Genomic DNA, 7,008 nt, shown 5'->3' with positions numbered 1-7,008 from the left:
TGGGGAAACAGTGGAAACAGTGTCAGACTTTATTTTTCTGGGCTCCAAAATCACTGCAGATGGTGACTGCAGCCAAGAAATTAAAAGACGCTTACTCCTTGGAAGGAAAGCTATGACCAACCTAGACAGCATATTCAAAAGCAGAGACCTTACTTTGCCAACAAAGGTCCCTCTAGTCAAGGCTATGGTTTTTCCAGTGGTCATGTATGGATGTGAGAGTTGGCCTGTGAAGAAAGCTGAGTGCCGAAGAATTGATGCTTTTGAAGTGTGGTGTTGGAGAAGACTCTTGAGAGTCCCTTGGACTGCAAGGAGATCCAACCAGTACATTTTAAAGGAGATCAGCCCTGGGATTTCTTTGGAAGGAATGATGCTAAAGCTGAAACTTCAGTACTTTGGCCACCTCATGTGAAAAGTTGACTCATTGGAAAAGACTCTGATCCTGGGAGGGATTGGGGGCAGAAGGAGAAGGGGTTGACAGAGGATGAGATGGCTGGATGGCATCACCGACTCGATGGACGTGAGTTTGAGTGGACTCCGGGAGTTGGTGATGGACAGGGAGGCCTGGCGTGCTGCAATTCATGGGGTCGCAAAGAGTCGGACACGACTGAGCGACTGAACTGAACTGAACTGAATTCCTTGTTATGACCGGGCTGCCTGGTGCATTATAGACGTTTAGCAGCATCCCTGGGAGCCACCCACTCGAGGCCAGCAGCACTTTTGCACAGCTGCGGCAGCCACAAATGTCCCCTGTGTTGAAAAGCACTGCCTTAGAACCCAGGAGACTAGAGACGTTCATTTAGAGAAGATGCCTCAGGGGGACGCTCAGTAGCCTTTAACATCCCTTCCCACAGCAAGTGCAGTACTGAACTTCTCTCCCTGGGCCTGGGTCTTGCTCTTCTGTTGAGAGGATGCTCACAGCTTCTCAGACCTGTGAGAAGATCCAAACAATCACTGATCCATAACACTGATCCAAAGATGGACGGACAAGAGAAGGAGGGAAGGAAGGAAGATGGACCAGCCAGTATCAGGCAAACCCAACTCACTGACCCAGCCTGAAGGCAGGAGTATGTAGCAGAAGCCCAAATTCCATCCCAGGTCATCCCTCAGCCCTCCCTGCCTCAGTCACGCTTAGGTTTTATGATCATTGTCATCAGTCCAATGGGATGGTAATAACCTAACTGAACCAGAAAACTCGCAAGGAGAAAGTGGGAAGGGAAGACTGTACTGGAGAGCTCCCAAGGGTGGAAGCAGAGATTCATAAAGGAGGCTCTAACCAGGAGGCAGATTTGGAGGCTAGAAAACAAGGGGGCTAGATGGTCCTTAAGGTCTGACTCCAGGGTGAAGCCCTTCTTGGTTAAGCAGTGTTCTTACCGCCACTCCACAGACAAGGAAGTGGTGTCGCATGACTGAGTGCCCAAGGTGGGGCTCAATTCCAGATCTGATTGCAGAACTGTGTTTTATTTTTATTTTTTTTATGTGTTTTATTTTTCAAATTTTTTTTTGACTATGTGGTTTGTGGGATTTTAGTTTGAACCCTCATCCTCAGCAGTGAAAGCATGGAGTCCTAACCACTGGACTACCAGGGGATTCCCTGACCATCCTTTTAAAAAAATTATCATTATTAAAATATAGCTGATTTACAGCATTGTGTTAGTTTCTATATCTGTTAATCTTAAACTCTTAATTCATCTCTCCTCTTTTCCCTTTGGTAATCATGTTTGTTTTCTACATCTGTGTCTGTTTCATATGTAGATTAGTTTGTTCATTTTTTTTAGATTCCACCTGTACGTGCTGGATTTACTTCACTTGGTATGATCATTTCTAGGTCCCCCCCATGTTGCTGCAAATGGAATTATTTCATTCTTTCTTATGGCTGAGTAGTATTCCACTGTATATATGTGCCACATCTTCTTTATCCACTCTGTTGATAGACACTTCTGTGTCTTGGCTGCTGTAAACAGAGCTGCTATGAATATCGCATGTATCCTTTTGAATTCGAGTTTTCTCTGAATACGTGCCCAGGAGTGGGATTGCTGGATCATATGTTAACTCTAGCTTTTTGAGGAACCTCCATACTGTTCTCCATAGTGGTTACACCAATTTATATTCCCACCAACAGCATAGGAGGGTTCAGAGACTGCATTTTCAAACGCTTCAACTGCTTTCAAGTACCCTGCTGCTTCCAACACTGGGGACTTGAGGAAGAGGGAAGCAGCTTAAGGTGGAGATTTATATTGAACTGGGGAGTGGGGCGGCTTGTCCTAAAACTCTGCAGGTCTGAAAGGGAGGAAGGAAGCAGGGGCATTAGACAGACTGGTGAGCCAGCCCTCCCCCGTCCACAGCCCCGCTCCCAGCTGCCTCTTCCAGGCCTCTGCCTGCCAGGCACCGAGAGGGGCAGGAGCAGATAAACAAGCCATTCATCACCGGCTCTGGGAGGCTGGCACTGACTCCAGGCTCTTCTCGAGTCCCAGGGAGGTGGGGCCCTGCCGGTGGCCAGGATGTACGGCTTTCTTCAGGATGGAAATAGGAGCTAGCAACATGGACCAGAGAGGCTACAGAACCCAAGTGCTGGAGCCTTGGCCACATGTCCTAGGGGAGCCCTCCACATGCCCTCGTACAGCAAAGCCACGCTATCACCTTAACAGGGATCATCTCTAAAGCTATTTATTGAAGTTGCGGGCCTGGAACTCAGTTTGCATTGATTCTCTTATTCATCCTGGTCAGCTCGGTGAGGCAAACACACTTGTTGCTATTGTTCAGTCTGAATTGTGTTTGACTCTTTGTGACCCCCTGGACTGTAGCCCACCAGGCTCCTCTGTCCATGGGATTTCCCAGACAAGAATCCTGGAGTGAGTTGCCATTTCCTTCTCCAGGGGATCTTCCCAACCCAGGGATTGAACCCAAGTCCCTTGCATTGGCAAGCAGATTCTTTACCACTGAGCCACCCAGGTTATACTTTCATTTTACAGGTGGGAAATGGAGCCACAGTGAAGTAAGAGTGAGCTGGGTTCAGGTCACAGCTGTGCCACTGGCCTCTGGGTCATAGGAAGTGCAGAGGTGGGATTCGAACTCAGGTCCTGAATTGAAGCTCATTGTTACCCTATACTGACTTGTCTCTTTTTTCCTCTCTGCCCTTCTCTCCTTCTATCTATCCTCCCCGCCTTCAATCCTTCCCTCCATCTACTTGTGTCTTTGCCACAAACATTTATTAGGCCCCAGCTGTGTGCCAGGCTCTGTGCTAGGCCCAGGGGACAAAGTGGTGATGACAGTGAAACTGGCCCCTATCCTCGCAAGATCTCACCCAGTCCCCGACCTCACGAGAGCTCACCCAGCCCCTTGCAGCCCCTTGCATGCCCAGAGCTACCCTCTGCACTGCCCCGGAGGGCTTCACTTCGAAGGACAGAACCACCCTGTGGGAGGCCAGGGTTAACAGGAGTCTATGCAAAGCAGGCACTCTAACAACGGCCCTGTTTGCAAGAACACCCTGCCCTTACTGCTGCCAACTGGCCCAAGAACAGAGGAAATTCAGCAAGCAGAGATGGCTGCTCAACCCTTTCCTTCTGGCCGCTTACATAACTTGCCAAAGCAGATGTGGAAATTTTCCGAGCCCCAGTGCTAGGCAAAGATGGGCAAGCATGCCCAGAGCAGGGTGGGGGCTCTGACTGTCTTCACTGCATTTGGGTTTCTTAGGCTGGCTCCTCTATGTGCATCTACTGGTGGGGCTACGTTATTTTTTCCCCTACAGTATTCTTTACGATGTGTGTACATCTGAAACATTTCATAATGAAAGAAAAAGAGACAAACGGAACAAGATTTACAGCATAAAACCATACATGTATGTTAAATATGGATACATGCCGATGGGAAAAATAGTACCAACTATTGTGCCAGGATGCAGGCCTATTTGCTGAAGAATAACAAACCCATTACAGGGACAGAGAATGAGAGAGATGGAGAGAGAAACCAGGGAAGAATTCTGCACTGGGTAAAGATGACAATGATTGTCTAACTACAAATTTCAATTATTGGAGCTTTTAAAAACTCCCTGGGAAATAGATGCACTTTGATCGCCTGTAAAGACGTTAGAACTGCATTGCCCGGTTCAAATCCCAGCTCTACCTCTCACTAGCTCTGTGATCTTGAGCAAATAACTTCTCTGAGGCTCAGTTTTCGCATCTATAAAATGGGGATATTAATCAGGCCTATGTCACAGTTTTGCTAAAAGCATTAATCAAGTTCATTATAGAATGTGATCAGACCTACTAGGTCTGACCTTGTCCTTCTCTCTCTCTCTTTTTTTTTTTCATTAGCATTTATTTATTTATTTTTTACTTTTTGGCCACTCTGAGCAGCATGCAGGATCTTAGTTCCCCGACCAGGGATCGAACCCAAGCCCCCTGCAGTGGAAGCACAGAGTCTTAACCTCCAGACAACCAGGGAAGTCCCAACACATTCTTCTTGTAAAACCATTAAAAGAAAGAAAAAAAAAGAGAGAGCATGGACTCTGTGGTCATGCAGATCCTGGCCTCTACGTGTATGAATCTCATTTTAAGCACATAGCATCCCTAAGAGGTCCGGTTTCTGGTTAACCCCACAGAAAGCCCAGGCTGGGGCCCCAAGGCCACGCCACTGGTAAATGACTGAACTGGGACTTCCAACCGGGGCTTGATCTGCAAGTTCTCAACTACCGCTCGGCACGTGGGCCCTTAGCAGGGAAAATTGCAGAGGTGACCACACGGGCCCACACAGGCTGCACCTCCCAGGGCCGGCAACCCCTCACACCCTTTTCTTCCATTCCCCTGTGAAGGTAACTGCCCCCTCTTCAGCCATAAGCCTGGCCTCTGGCTCAAATTCAAGATGCTGATGGTAGAGACAGCCCCATAAGAGGGAGAGGGTCAGTACTGTAAAGGCTGAGTGAGGCCATCAGAGCCTAAAACAGCAGAACAGAGGACGGAAGGAGGACCACTTCTGCCTGCCCAGACAGCTAATGCCACACGGTTTGTTAGGAACAGATCTCTAGAGGGAGACCAGAGGACAGATTCTGGGGATCTCTGGGCTGAAGCAGAGACTGGGACTGTCCCTTGCCTGTTAGAAAGAGCCACCTCCCCAGTCATTAGCTAGAAAACCATGGGCACGGTAGGGCTTGACAGCTTTCCACAAAGAGTCCCTGTGGGGTTAACAGGTGTGAGTACAAGGGACCCTCGTGTGAGGCTTCTTCTCCAGCCCCTTCCCCACTTCAGTGATGACCTTGTCTCATGGCTCCTAGAGAGAACAGATGTCAAAAGGGCACCTTCTGAGCCCAGACCTGTCCACCCAAGTGCCGGCATGGAATCTCTCATGGAGTCTCAGTCATCATCTCAAAGGTAACTAATCCAACATAGAGATGGTGATCTTCAAGGGCTTCCAGTCCATTCCATCTCCCTAAACGGCAACTTCATCCACTCTGCTGCTCAGGTCAGAAGTCTGAGAGTCATCCTCAAATCTTGCATTCATCCAATTTTGCATTCATTCACTCATCCAGTGGCCTATGAGCACATCCAGGTACTGTGTCTAAGCACCAAAGATGCTAGGCCTGGCAAACATACCAAAAAAGACATTATAGTGTCTCTTGTTCAACTCCCAGAATCTCAGTCTCCCAGAACTGACTTCTGACTCCATTCTGTTGTATGTCCAAAGCAGAGCCGGACTCCATCTATTTCCTCTCACTTTACTTCTCTGGCTTTCATTCAAGCCACCATCACTGGTGTCTAGAGCAGAGGAAGAATCTTGCCTCCCCAGTGCCACTCTTGCTTCCTTGGAATCCACTCCCTTCACATGGAAGCCAGAGAGATCTTTGAACATAAATCAGATGGGTTCCTTTTCCTGCTCAAAGCATCTCAGCGCCTGCTGACTTGCTCTGCCAGCCCCATCTCACCCTGGTCTTCTTTCTAGCCCATGGGTGCTACTTCTGCCTCAGGGTCTTTGCCATTCTGTTCCCCCCACCTGCCATGCTCTTCCCTCTTGGCTTGGTGAACTCCTACTCATCCTTCGGATGGCACCCTACTGTCTCAGCCCCAGAGGAGTCTTCTCTTGGCTTTAGTCTAAGTTGGATGATTTGCCATCATAACAAACACGACTTCCCATCACTGTTGAATCAAGCAGGACATTTGATTTGTACGATTCTCTCATTACCACTCGTTCCCACTGCACTGTAAGCTCCACAAAGGCAGGGGCTCTGTCCATCTTGCTCACATTGTGTCCTCTGAGCAGGCACTCAATGCATGCGAGCTAAGTCGCTTCAGTCATACCTGACTGTTTGCAACCCTGTAGACTAGAGCCCACCAGGCTCCTCTGTCCATGGGTTTCTCCAGGCAAGAATACTGGAGTGGGTTGCCATGCCCTCCTCCAGGGGAATCTTCCCGACCCAGGGATAGAACCTGGGTCTCTTATGTCTCCTGCATCGGCAGGTGGGTTCTTTACCACTAGCACCACCTGTGAAGTCCCCATGCACTGAGTAGACTTGTATAACAAACAAATGGGGGATTTTCTGAGCCTTTGCTATATACTCGCAATTGTGACCCAGCTTGGGACTGTCCTGGGGGTTCAGTGGTTGACTGCACACTTCCAATACAAGGGGCGCAGATTCAATCCCTGGTCAGGGAATTAAGATACACACACACACACACACACACACAATTATGACCCCCTCCCCCACCGACCACCACCCAAAGTCATATCCTCAAGATGTCCAGTGAAGGAGAGCGTCTCTCCCACCTGCTCCCCAGAATCGTCATGAAGACACCTTTTGAAAACCAGACTTGGTGGATAAGCTCGCGGCTGTCAGAGCTGAGTCTCAGCTTCTCCAGCGCACTATCTGTGCAGCCTTGGGCGCGTTTCTTTCCGAATCGGTCTCTGCTGTGAGTTACGGTGGCTGGCTCAGCCATTCCGGTCCACCATGCAAAGCTCTCCGCACGTGCCTGCCATGTATCAGTGATTCCTATTTGCTTGCAGTTAACAGCAGTTGCATGG

General features: G+C 49.0%; 1 protein-coding gene across 1 annotated transcript in view; it reads right to left on the bottom strand.

Moving 5' to 3' along the window:
- The window catches only part of SLC5A11 (solute carrier family 5 (sodium/inositol cotransporter), member 11), a 57,395-nt gene that overhangs the window by 49,592 nt on the left and 795 nt on the right, over window positions 1-7,008 (bottom strand). The window lies entirely within an intron of this gene.

This window comes from Bison bison, unplaced genomic scaffold (assembly GCF_000754665.1).
Source record: "Bison bison bison isolate TAMUID 2011002044 unplaced genomic scaffold, Bison_UMD1.0 scf7180017864072, whole genome shotgun sequence".
In the NCBI taxonomy this organism is placed as follows: domain Eukaryota; kingdom Metazoa; phylum Chordata; class Mammalia; order Artiodactyla; family Bovidae; genus Bison; species Bison bison.
This window is presented reverse-complemented; position numbering and strand designations above follow the sequence as displayed.